Source organism: Prionailurus bengalensis, chromosome B1, assembly GCF_016509475.1.
Source record: "Prionailurus bengalensis isolate Pbe53 chromosome B1, Fcat_Pben_1.1_paternal_pri, whole genome shotgun sequence".
Classification (NCBI taxonomy): domain Eukaryota; kingdom Metazoa; phylum Chordata; class Mammalia; order Carnivora; family Felidae; genus Prionailurus; species Prionailurus bengalensis.
Genome location: NC_057344.1, coordinates 105,805,006 through 105,819,276, shown reverse-complemented (window position 1 = coordinate 105,819,276; position 14,271 = coordinate 105,805,006).

Here is a 14,271-nt window from a genome sequence, read left to right as displayed (position 1 = left end):
CTCATCCCTCTTGATGGACTGGAACCTTAATTATCTGTCTCAAGTCATTAGACTATTAAAGAAATAATTTGCCTTTTATTTATGCTCTACTCTATTAATATTAACATTACTGATATTGATCGTAATAAAGAAAAATAATGAAATCACCTATATTCTTTGCCATTTACTTTCTTTAATCTGGTCATCATTTTTTGCTATCATAAAAACAGGGTAGTATAAAATAACAACATTAAAATAAGAAAACTATTGCCTCTTTTAGTTAGGCATGCAATGAATATTTTCACATATTAACATATCAATAAAACTATTTCCTATAACATAACTTTTCACATAAACTTAAAATGAAATTTATAAGTTCAGCTTTTTTTGACTGAGACAAAACCACTTTGAGATTTAAATTATAAAATATGTGTGGTGTGATTGTGAGATGTTATCTCAACTTTTCTAGAAAGCATGAAAAATGCAGCTGCATTTTTACCACAGTGACATTACAATTACTTGGTCTGCTGAAATTACAATCAAGAAGAGCCTTTTGTCTGTCTATAAACAGTTCTGTAGGACAGCAGTGTATTTCTTCAAGCTATTGAGGATGGGCTTGTTACTAAAGAGATTTAGGTTGCTATCTAGTGAGGCTTAGTTAGTGTGATAATGAGGGCACAAGGGAATTTTCAAAAACCAGTTGGTTTTAAATACACCTGGGAATTTACCTGGGAAGAGGCATAGACTGCAAACATCAAAAGACAAGAGATGTGTTTTAATAGCACAGTGGCCAAAGGTAGTAGTAAGTGAATAATGAACACCAATGTGAACGAATTCAATGCACAGTGCCAAAAGTGTACTCAAATTTCTCCATTTAATTATGGTGTCAAATACAAAGATAAGAAATCACTTGTTTTTTAGAAAAATACTGACTATAAATACATTCATAAATAAATTTTAGTGGAGAAATCATATAAGCACTATTCTGGCCAACAGCACTATTTTTTTATTTATTTTATTTTATTTTTTATTAAAAAAAAATTTTTTTTTAATTTTACAGAGAGAACAGGAAAGCAGGGAGAGGGGTGGAGGGAGGGAGAGAGAGAATCTTAAGCAGAGAGAGAGAATCTGAGCATGGAGCCTGATGCAGGGCTGGATCCCACGACCCCTGGGATCATGACCTGAGCTGAAACCAAGAGTGGGAAGCTCAACCAACTGAGGCACGCAGGAACCCCCTAAAGATTTTATTTTTAAGTAATCTTTACACCCAAGGTGGGGCTCGAACTTACAACCCCAAGATCAAGCAAGAGTCGCATGCTCTACTGACTGCACCAGCCAGGTGCCCCAATAAGCACTATTTTGCCTAACAATCTTAAAAGTCTGCTTTATGTGTTGTGCTATTTAAATAATAAGTCCTGATCACTTGATTAATTCCTGGTAATGATAAATATATATTATCTTATTTAATCAACTCTGCAACACTTTCAAGACAGACATTTTGTATGAGGATACTGAGGTTTAGTGAGATTAAATAATGTACTTAGACCTTAAGAGGTGAAACTGGGACACAAAGCCAGGCCTTATTAGATGCTGAAGCACTTGCACGTCACCGCTGCCCTGTGTTGCCCTGCCCCATATGTGGGTAGCTTGCAGGCAGCTTACAGGCAGTAAGAAGGGTACAGGATTTCTTCTTTTGAACAGATATGTTCAGGGGCGGCTGAGTGGCTCAGTAGGTTAAGTGGCCGACTTTGGCTCAAGTCAAGATCTCGTGGCTCGTGAGTTCAAGGCTTGTGTGGAGCTCTGTGCTGACAGCTCAGAGCCTGGGGTCTGCTTTGGATTCTGTGTGTCCTTCTTTCTCTGCCCCTCCCCTGCTCTTGCTCTCTCTCTCTCTCAAAAAAAATAAAAAAATAAAAATAAAAATGTGAAAAAAACAAAATAAAACAGATATGTACAGCACTTTGTGAGCTCACCAGTAAAAAACTAACCAAAGCAAAGTATAAAGCATTAAAGTTTAAAAAAAAAAAAAACTAAACAAAGCCAATGGATTTCAGAGTCTGAGCTTCGTCTGGTTTCTCTGGTGATAAAATATAGTTGCACTTGTGAGCCTCATGGAAAAATGGAGACATTCATGGGAGAAGGTATGCAAAACATGATAATCCTTAGATGGTTGTGCTTATAAAATATAGCCATCTCTTTCAGACAGCAACATTAGTTGTAACTTATACATTCTTTTTAAAATATATCACTAAGTCCATTTAAAGTTCCAAGATGTATTACTCAGCACAGAAATAGAGTAACAGTTGTTATAACCAAATTAAGGGCTCCCTTCAGATATCTTTTATTGACATTATGTTGGTACACAGGAATGTTAAAAAGCCTTTACATAAAGTGGTGCATTCTCAACCTAGAGGATTTGGTGAGAAATAACTGATGTTTCAGTTTCAGTTATTCAATTCAAATGAATGTCTCACGCAAGTGGTTTTCTAGTTAATGAATATATTTATACATACTTTAGTTCTTGCTTAATGCGGTGTTTGTACTCTATTCTAGAATTTATTACAGTCCTGCAATTATTTGCTTTTCTATCATTCCCTCACTAAACTGTAAGCCATAGTGGTGCAAGAGCTGTGTGTGTGATCCCTCTTCGTGCAGCCATGGTCTTGGCAATGCCTACTAACTAGTAGGCACTTAAATTCTTATTTTTTCGAATATGTACATAGAATAGTTTCTCAACCTCAGCTTTGTTGGCATTTTGTACATTGTAGGTACATAGCAGCATCCCTGACATTTACTCACTTAATGCCAATAGTTCCTATCCACTCAACCCAAAATATCTCCAGACACTGCCAAATGTTCCCTGGGGGAAATACCACCCCCACTTGAGAGCCATTGACATAAAAGGATGCAAACACAGAGAGATCAAAACACAAATAAAGTCTATAGGATCAATAATGATGTCCCCTCTTTAAAAAGAAAAATAATAAAGTCTATAGGATCAATAGTGATGTCCTCTCTTTAAAAAACAAAACAGGGGGCACCTGGGTGGCTCAGTGGGTTAAGGGTCTGACTCTTGGTTTCCGCTCAGGTCATGATCTCACAGTTCGTGAGATGTGAGGATCGAGCCTCACATCTGGCTCTGAGCTAAAAGCACAAAGCCTGCATGGAGCCTGCTTGGGATTCTCTCCTCCCCTCTCTTTACCCCTCCCTGCTTGTGCTCTCTGTCTCACTCAAAACTAAATAAATAAACATTAAAAAAAATTTTTTTAAAGAAAACAGTGGCACCTGGGTGGCTCATTTGGTTAAGCATCTGACTCTTGGTTTCAGCTCAGGTACTGATATCATGGTTCCTGAATTCAAGCCCCACGTTGGGCTCTATGCTGACAGTACAGAGCCTGCTTGGGATCCTCTCTCCCCCTCTTTCTCTGCCCCTCCCCTGCTCTCTCTCAAAAAACAAAACAAAACAAAACAAAACAAAAAACTTAAAAAACACAAAAACAAAAACAAAAACAAAAAAACCCAAAGTACAAAAAATATTTGGTAAAAGTAAAACTCTCCCTCCCTTGTCTCCTAAGCAGCTTCATGTATATTATTCTCGACCTGAGATATTCAACACAGTTGCCACTAGCTATACATGTGGCTATTGTGCACTTGGGATGTAGTCTGTTCTGAGATGTGCTAAGTATAAAATACACAATGAATTTTGAAGACTTAAATGAAATAAAGAGACTTAATGAAATAGAGACTTAAATGAAATAAAATATATCATTAATAATTGCTTTACATTTACATGTAAGAATGATAGTTTTTGATAATATTTTGGATATTTGGATAAAATAAAATATACAATTAAAATTAATTTCACCTTTAAAAAAATCATTTTACTATGGCTACTAAAAAATTTAAAATTACATATGTGACTTACATTATATTACTATTATAAAGCACCCTTTTCGGGAAATTTTCTTTGGGGTTATAAACATACAAATATGTGTATTTAATGTTGTTAAACTTAATATTTTTATATACATTTATATGTATGTTTTATTTTTTGTTTTATTTTATACTTAGCATAAACATAGCATATGGTACTTAGTAGATACTTAATAGATGTTTGTTGATCAAGTCAGTAAACAATTGAATGACTACATGTATACATACATAAATATGTGCATACCTATTCATACACATGTATAGTGTTTTTTTTTTTACATAGGACTTTCACATACTTCATTTTGATTCCTATAACCTTGAATATAAATATTTTATTATCACCCTCATTTATCTTGTGTGTAAACTGGGTATAATAACAATATTGTTGTGAAGATTATATGTGTATTAATATAAGTACTCAGTTTTTTTTGTTTTTTAAGTAGATTCCATATCCAATGTGGGGCTCAAACTCATGCATGAGCCTGAGATCTAGAGTTGCATGCTCTATCAACTGAGCCAGCCAGGCGCCCGTAAGTACCACCTTACAAAAACTATGTATCATCATCCTTCTCTTCTTTGTTTATTGCTTTTTTTTTTAAGTTTATTCATTTTGAGAAAGGGAGAAAGCAGGGGAGGGGAAGAGAGCAAGGGAGACAGAGAGAATCCCAAGCAGGTTCTGCATTGTTAGCACAGAGCCCTACACCAGGCTAGAACCCACGAACTGTGAGATCATGACCTGAGACAAAATCATGAGTTGGTCACTTAGCCGACTGAGCCACCCAGGCACCCCTCATTACTCTATTTCTGTTAACTACTTTTTTCAAATGATGACACCATGCTGTCACCCTCATCCTTGTACCCTCATCTTGGACTTTCTAGCTTTCAGAACTGTGAGTAATAAATTTCTGCTGTCCAGTCTACGGTATTTCATTATAGCAGCCCGAATGAACTAAAACACATGTTCTTATTCTTACAGTTTTCAAAACATACATAGGGAACTTTTAATTGTCCTTGGGAGACAGATAACGATATAGATAATATTAAGGTCCACTGATTTACACAAAAGCTTGAATCCCCTCACTCATTTAAGATTTTATTAAATCTTTTAAGAAATAGCAAAATGATGGACAATGTGATCCTCTGCTTTACTATCCCCAAACCACTCTTGGCAGATGTGCTAATGATTAGTGAAATGGCTGAACAGTCAGCAAAAGTAAGGCAGAGTAGAAACAAAATGCTTGTATAATTCCCAAACAGGATAATCAGCCACTAAATAATTAAGGTTTGACTATGTAATAGATGTAAATTATGTCTAACAAATCCCTTCTGCTCAGCCCTTTCATTATAACATGCAAAATGGATTGTATAGGGCAAGTCTTCCCACAAATGGTTCACAGTAGAGGATGTGCTGGGGTTTCAATGGGGACTCTATATGAATTAAATGACCTAACTACAGAGAAGAGAAAAAAGATAATTTGAAATGTGTGAAATGATTGGCCAGTACTGAAATCTCTAATACCTCTTCAGAGATTGCCTTTATGTTAATATCATTCTTATAAGGAAATGATAACAAATCAAATAGATTAATTACATCCACAGAAGGCATTTTACAATCACACAAGTGTCCTTAAATGGCAACTTAAATGAAATAAATCAAGGCTTTTTACCTCAGAGAGTCACAACCCACAGTTTTCTTAATGAGCAGAACTGCTATTGGGTCTTTACAGCTAGTCTTCCCACTTTGAATCTCTAAAGACATGAATGTGTATTATTAGGCCAGTAACAATTTCCTAATACATTTCCTAATTTTTTTACTTAAAATATATCTAAAATATGTTCACTTGTCTGTGTGTGTGTGTGTGTGTGTGTGTGTGTGTGTATTGCGTGTATATCTCAAAAGAGGTGTGACAGTCCAGAGATAGGTCAGGAAGTTGAGAAAATAAAGTTATCTTCTAAGATCTATTTCCTCTAATGAATAACAGTTGTTTACATTCAAGATCCCAAAAGTTTATGAGAAGAAATCAACATTGACCTTTTGATGTTACTCTCTCTATATATCTGGATCCATATCTTTTTTGTTTAAATGCAATTACCAATCTAGATAAAATTTATTTTGTAAATATCATAGGGTCTGAAAGCATTTTCTTTTCTCCTTAAGCTATTATGTAATTTATGATTTTAGCTGTAATTTTAATGTGAGACCTCTTGATTTAAAGTGTTATATACTTTTGGAATGTAACCAATTACATCCAAGCTATGAGCAGCAGCAGGATTATTGACAACATTCAGCACGAGGCTGATTTATAGATTTAGACATTTGGTTTACTTCTAATTGAATATAGCAGTTTTAAATTTACCAAATTATTTACCTTTGAAAATATTTTCCTTTTACTCTACTAGATCTAGTTCTATTCATTTTTTTAGTATTGCTCATTGCTGTATTATCTTTCCTTTCCCTTAAGGTGATGCATTAAAAATTAAGCAAACATTTAATAAGAGTCAACTACACAACTTGCTTAGGGTAGGAAAAAGTCCATATGATTGAGTTCTGGAAACTTCATTATAAAGTGGAAATCTTGTAAAGGAATCTGCATGTTCAAATTTGGAGGTATAATATTACAAGTGAATTAAAGAGTTTGTCATTTTAAAAAGTATAGAAAAATGTATTATGAATACCTAGCAATTAAAAACATCCTGGGGTACCGGGGTGGCTCAGTCGGTTAAGCTTCCAACTTCAGCTCAGGTCATGATCTCACAGTTCATGAGGTCGGGGTCCCACGTCAGGCTCTGTGCTGACAGCTCAGAGCCTGGAATCTGCTTTAGATTCTATGTCTCCATCTCTTTCTTTCCCTACCCCACTCACACTCTCTCTCTCTCTCTCAAAAATAAATAAACATTAAAAAGAATAAAAACATCCCAAACCAGGGGTGCCTGGATGGCTTAGTCAGTTGGGCATCTGACTCAATCTCAGCTCAGGTCTTGATCTCAGGGTCATGGGTTCAACCCTGTGTTGGGCTCCACATCAGGCATAAAGCCTACTCAAAAAAAAAAAAAAATCTAAAACCAGCAAACTTGGGCTCTAAATTTATGAAATTATAGATTTGATGCTAGAGGAACTTTGTTAACCTATCTAATTTAATCCCCTCATTTTACAAATGAAGAAACTGAAGTGCAAATAAGTGATTTTTTGCAAAGCTATACAATTACATTGTAGTGAAGATGGGACTAGAAACCAAGACACCAGACTCCCAGTTTAATGCTCATTTTAGTGCCACTTACTGACTCCCTGGTATCAGTAGTGTATATTTATATACCAAAAATCCATTAGGCTCAAAAGTAAATGTAATAATAAGTAAATAGATGCTGATATATTATAAAGATAGCACTTATAAAAACATAATTATTTATGTAGTCAAACAAAATACATTAAGAAAGTATATAATAACTTTAGTAATGGCTATCTTAAAATTAACTACTTTATGCATTTCTCAACTCTCAATAATCTTTCAGGAGCAAGATAAACTTTTCAGTCAATCATTCCTTTTCAAAAGACTAGATTTGCAATATCTTAGAGGAATCAATAATATGTATTGAGCATCTATTATTGGGCCAGAGACTATTCTAGGCAGTGGTTAGACAAGGCAAAGAGGGTTCTTGTTCTTATGGAGCTTGTATTCTAATAAGTGTGTATGCATGTGTGTGTGTGTGTGTGTGTGTGTGTGTGTGTGTGTGTAAGTAAGCATGTGTGTATTGGGGGGAGAGTCAAACAAACAAAAAATAAGTATCACAGAGTGCATTTCACAGAGGGCTGTGAAGAATAAAGAATGCATAACAGAGAATAGCGATAGGCTACTTAGATTGAGTGGTCAATAAGGTTTCCAGAGAAATTAAGACCTAAAAACAAGAAAGGGCTAGTCAGGAAATACTGGGTAAAGAGTATCCTAACCAAAAGGAAAAGCTAGAGCAAAGGATTTAAACTCGGGATAAGGTTGATCCACTCAAGAAACAGTGAAAGAAGTAAATTCTAAAGATTAAATAAAATAGAGAATAGGAAAACAATAGAGAAAATCAGCAAAACCAAAAGTTGGTTCTTTAAAAATAACAAAATTGACAATGTGAGTCTTCTCTCTTCTTTCCCATTGTCAATCTAGTTAAAGATTAAGACTCACATACTAAAATCAGAAATAAAAATGGGAACATTACAACCATGTCTGCAGAAATAAGAATTCTGAGAGTACTATAAACAATGTATGCCAACAAATTGGATAACCTATACAAAAAAAACCACAAAAAACAACATAATAACATAAAACCTACAAAGACTGAAACACAAAGAAATAGAAAATCTGAATAGACCCACAATAATTAAGGAGATTGAATTAGTAATCAAAAACATCCTGACAAAGAAAAGCCCTGGACCTAATGGCTTCACTGGAGAATTCTACAAAGTATTTAAAGAAGAGGGGCACCTGGGTGGCTCAGTCGGTTAAGCATCCGACTTCGGCTGAGGTCATGATCTCACAGTCAGTGAGTTCAAGCCCCACATCAGGCTCTGTGCTGACAGCTCAGAGCGTTGAGCCTGCTTCAGATTCTGTGTCTCCCTCTCTCTCTGCTCCTCCCCTGCTTGCACTCTGTCTCTCTCTCAAAAATAAAATAAAAACCTTAAAAAAAATTTTTTTAAGGAAGAAATAACATCCAATCTTTTTCAAACTTCAAGACAATTGAAGTAGAGGAAATACTTCCTAACTCCTTCCATGGGGCCAAAATGGCCCTGATACTAAAGTCAAAGATGTTATAAGAAAAAACTACGTACCAATATCCCTTAGGAAAACTGATGCAAAAATCCTCAACAAAATATAAGCAAACATAATTCAGCAGCATATGAAAAGGATTACACACCATGACCAAGTGGGACTTATTCTTAGAATGCAAGGCTGATTCAACATATGGAAATTGATCAATGTAATATACCACATTAACAAAATGGAGGAAAAACACCACATGATCATCTCAATTAATGTGGAAAAAGCATTGACAAAATTCAATACTCTTTCATGACAAAAACACCCAACAAACTAGAAATAGAAGGAAACTACCTCAGCATAAGAGCCATATATTAAAAACCCATAGTTATTATCATACTCAGTGATAAAAGACCGAAAGCTTTTCCTCTAAGAGCAGGAATAAAACAAGGATGCCCACTTTTACCACTTCTATTCAACATAGTACTGGAAGTTCTAGGTAGAGCAATTAGGCAAGAAAAAGAAATAAATTCATTCAAACTGGAAAGAAATAAAATTATGTTTGTAGATGACATGATCTTATATGTACATAACCCTACAGATTCCACACAAAACCTGTTAGAACTAATAAACAAATTTAACAAAATGGTAGGATACAAAATCAACATGTAAAAATCAGTTGCATTTCTATTAAAAATGAAGAATTGAAAAAGAAATTGAGAAAACAATTTCATTTACAATAATATAAAAGGGAATATTTAAGAGGCACCTGGCTGGCTCAGTTGGTGGAGCATGCAATTCTTGATCTCAGGGTTGTTGAGTTTGAGCCCCATATTGGGTGTAGAGATTATTTAAAAATAAAATCTTAAAAAAAAAAGAATACTTAAAAGTTAACCATGGAGGTAAAAGACTTGTATAGTGAACACTACAAAACTGCTGAAAGAAATTAAAGACAGAAATGGAAAGATATCCCATTTTCATGGATTGGAGGACTTAATATTGTTAAGATGTTGATATCACCCAAACTGATCTATAGCTTCAATGCAATCTCTATCAAAATCCCAAGGACATTCTTTGCAGAAATAGAAAAAGCCATCCTAAAACGCAGATGGAATCTCAAGGGACCCCAGATAGTCAAAACAATTTTGATAAATAAGAACAAGTTGGAAGACTCACACTTCCTGATTTCAAAACTTACTGCAAAGCTACAGTGATCAAAACAGTGTGGTGCTGGAATAAAGACAGATATATAGACCTATGGGACTGAATGAAAATACTGAATATAAACCCTCATATATATGTTCAAATGATTTTCAACAACAAGTATGCCAAGATCATGCAATGGTGGCAGCATAGTCTCTTCAACATGTAGTATTGGAAAAACTGGATATCCACATGCAAAAGAATGAAATTGGACCCTTACTTAACACTGTATACAAAAATTAGTTAAAAATGTATCAAAGACCTAAAAATAAGGGCTAAAACTATAAATTATTAGAAGAAAATTTAGGGGGAAAGCTTGATGACATTAGATTTGGTAATGATTTCTTGGATATGACACCAAAAACACAGGCAACAGTAGAAAAAATAGACAGATTAGACTTCATCCAAACCAAAAACTCTTGTGCATCAAAGGATACTATCAACAGAGTAAAAAAAGCAATCCCCCAAAATATTTGGAAGTCACATTACCTGGTGAAAGATTAATAGTCACAATACATAGAGAATTCCGAAACTCAACAGAAAAAAAATTTTTTTACATGGATAAAGGACTAGAATAGACATTTCCCAAAGAAGATATTCAAATGGTCAATTACCACATGAAAATATACTCAACATCACTAATCATTAAAGAAATGCAAATCAAAACCACAATGAGATACTACCTCATGCCCATTAGGATGGTCACCATTAGAAAAACAGCAACAAAAAGAAATACACGTGCCAATGAGGATGTGGAAAACTGGAACCCATGTGCATAGCTGGTGGTTAAATGGTACAGCTCCTATGGAAAACAACATAGTGGATTCTCCCAAAATTAAAGATAGAATTACCGTATGATCCAACAATTCCACTTCTTTATATATGCCCAAAATAATGGAAAGCAAGATCTTGAATAGATAGATATTTGTACACCCATGGTCAAAGTATTATTCATAATAGGCAAAAAGTGGAACTAACCCAAGTGTCCATCAGTGGATGAATGAATACACAAAATAAACAAAGAAATCCCGCTACAATATCGATGAATCCTAAGGACATTATATTAAGTGAAATAAGCCAGTCACAAAAAGACAAATACTATATATGATTCCATTTATCTGAGGTGCCCAGAGTAGTCAAATACATAGAGACAGAACTAAAATGATGACTGCCAGAGGCTACAAGGGGAGAGGTGAATAGGGTATAGAATTTCAGTTCTGCAAGATAAAAAGAGTTTTAGAGACAGGGTGCAGAACAATGCGAATGTACATAATGTTATGTAACTGTACACTTAAAAATGGTTAAGATAGTAAATTTTATATTATATGCTTTTACCAAATTTTTTTAAATTTGTATTTTTAAATTTTTTAAGTAACCTCTATGCTCAACATGGAGCTCGACCTCACGACCCTGAGATCAAGAGTTGCATGCTCCACTTACTGAGCCAGCAGGTGTCCACCAAAGTTTCTTTTAAGAGACTATACATACTTTTAAGAAAAGAGACATCAGATAAATATTCTAAGTTATTTTTTGTTATTACCAAGTCTGATGACTTTGTGCATATTATTTACTTACTTTGCTCTCCATTTCTTCATGTGTAAAATGAGGGAGTTAGATTCAATTATTGGTGAGACCCTGAAACTTGTCTAATTCTGGCCCTAGTTGTATATGATTCTCTTGTTCGTCTTCTTTTTTGAGTTCAAGAAATATATAGAGAAGACATAATACAAGATACTCAAGAGATACAAAGATGAATATGAGTGGGTTCCTACCTTCAAGGAGCTTTCAATCTAGTATGGTTGGAGGAGGTAGGACCATAAAAGACACACTTGGTTTTTGTATTAAATATTTGTTTCCTAATCTCCACTAGGCCAGTCCAAAATCAAACTCTTTTGTCCTGTTCCCCACGCAATTTCTAAATCCTAATTAACATGCTTTTCTTATGCACAGCAATGTAGAATCCTCAAGGCAAGCTCCATAGTAAATCTCAGGGGACCCACAGGTCAGGGAGATGCCATCTCAGATGAGATTTACAAAGCATTCAGCCATCAGTGGGTATCTTATTATAGGGGGACTCATACGACCTGTTAAAGCAAGTAAGATTTTTCCAATATTGTTCTACATAAAAGAAGTAACAATGGAGTGCAGAATGAGTTAAGTGCAAAATAAAGACATAAAAAAACATGCTATAAAAATGTAGATAAAAAATGTTTGAATCCTGGCTGGGGAATTAAGAAACGTTAGGTAGAAATGTGGCATTACCGGGGCTTGAGTAGCTGTAAATTTATTGAAAGCAGTTTTATTTCATCTTTACATCTCTGGAACCCTACTGAGTGACTGGTACATTGTACATAAAAAAACTCCATAAATAAAAGATATGTAAGATATCAAGAGTTGGAAAAGAGAAAAGACATCGTAGGCAGAGGGTTCAGCATGAAAAGTAGAACAATCTCCTACGCATGGCATTTTTGGAGGAGTAAATAGTCTAGGACCCCCTTAGTATGGAGATATTTAGTAGATCAGGCTAGAAAAGGAAGGCCAGACATTTATACCATAAGCTCTTAGAGAGCAGAGAGAACTTAATCTCCCACCCACTGCAGAGACTACCATGTGTCAGGTACTTAACAGAACTATTAAGTCAATGAGTAAAGATTATGGAGCGAAATTTCCATATCCACTAACATGTCACACTACAACCACAGAATCTTCACATTACAAAAATTAAGACAACCTGGATAAAATATAATAAATGCCCTTTTAATACACAGATGAGCTCAGAAGAAAAAAATCTCCAAAGATCAAAAATTACAGAAGAAATTGCAAACCAGAAGAATAAACACATGAATTTTTGAAACTGCTGTTCTGAAAGTTTTGCTGGATTCAGTAATGAAGGGGGTTGAGTTTTAACACTTAAGTAGGATCATTAAGACAAGATTTTAGGTAGGTGCTGCAATTCCTGTCCAAAGCTGAGGCTTCATCTCAATAAAAGGATAAATTAGGAAAAGCTACCCTGCCAGCTCAGGAAGAACAAAATCTACCCTGGGAATTCATAAAAGCTCATGAAAAGGGAATCTGAGATTGTGTGAAAAAAGTGGAGAGGAAAACAACTACCCCTTTTTGTCCTGATAATGGTCAGCATGATTACAGGGTAACTTCATGAAAATAGCTTCAGTGTTAGGGTTATAAAATATTCCTGCAAGGAAATGTGGGGTAATTTATTTAAACAATTCATTACCACTATTTAGGTTGCTTCTACTTTCTTGTTAGGATAAGTAATATAGCAATGAATGACTGTGTTAATTAACTATTGCTGCCTAATACACCATCCCAAAATTTATTGGTGAAACAACCATTTAACACAAGTCTATTGATCAGCTAGGTCATTCATTTTTTTTTTTTTTTTTAAGATTTTATTTTTAAGTAATCTCTCCTCTCCCAACGTGGAACACAAACCCACAAGCCCAAGATCAAGATTTGTATCCTCTACCAACTGAGCCAGCCAGACACCCCTAGCTGGGTCATTCTTTTGGCTCAGGCCAGATTGAACTGATTTTAGCTGGACATATTCATGAGTCTACCCTCATGAGAGCTGTTGGGCAAACAGCTTTGCTGATATCTCTCATATCACATGAGCAAACTAGCCTCTGGTCCATGGGGTCGTTCACTTTGTAGCAGGCTAGCCCATTTGTTTACATGGCACCTAGAGAGGATTCCCACAGCCAGCACAGACATGTGCAAATGCTCTTGAGGCCTAGGCTCAGAACTGGCTAGCACACCCTCACTTTCCTTGCATTCTGTTTAAAACTTATCATAAATACAATCTTAATTCAAGGAGAGGTTAAAATAGATTCCACCTCTTACTGGAGGGAGTTGCAAATTTACATGAAAAAGAACGAGGATATAGGGGTACGAAAGCTGTGAGAATTTTGCAATGTATTGTAGCCATCTTCATGTTTGTAAGGAACATTTATCTTTTTCCGGTCAGCTACTGCGTATTTGTTCTACTTTCACCAATAATATTCTACTTTCTTTTAGGTAAATATTTCCTGCCCAATGTGTGTACTCTTGGTAGGACTGTTAATTAAGGTGTCCTATGCTCCTATATAATTTAACTAGGTGTGACAGAGACTACTAATTATCCCCAGCATGGCCAGAACTAGGTACAAAATTTAAGGAACACATGCATCTGCACAACACTGAGTGTCTCTTTACATTTTGCACCTAGGGCAACTCACTTGCCTCTTCCTACTCTGTATTCTGGTCCCCAGCATCCATTCTCTTCTTCCTTCTTTAAGTAAGAGAGTATTTCCAAGTTTTAGTGTGGCACAAGGGACCACATTTCTTAACCTCACTTCCAATTCTGTGTATTTGTGACTAACTTCCAATAAATTGTGGGAGATGAACAGAATCATTATAT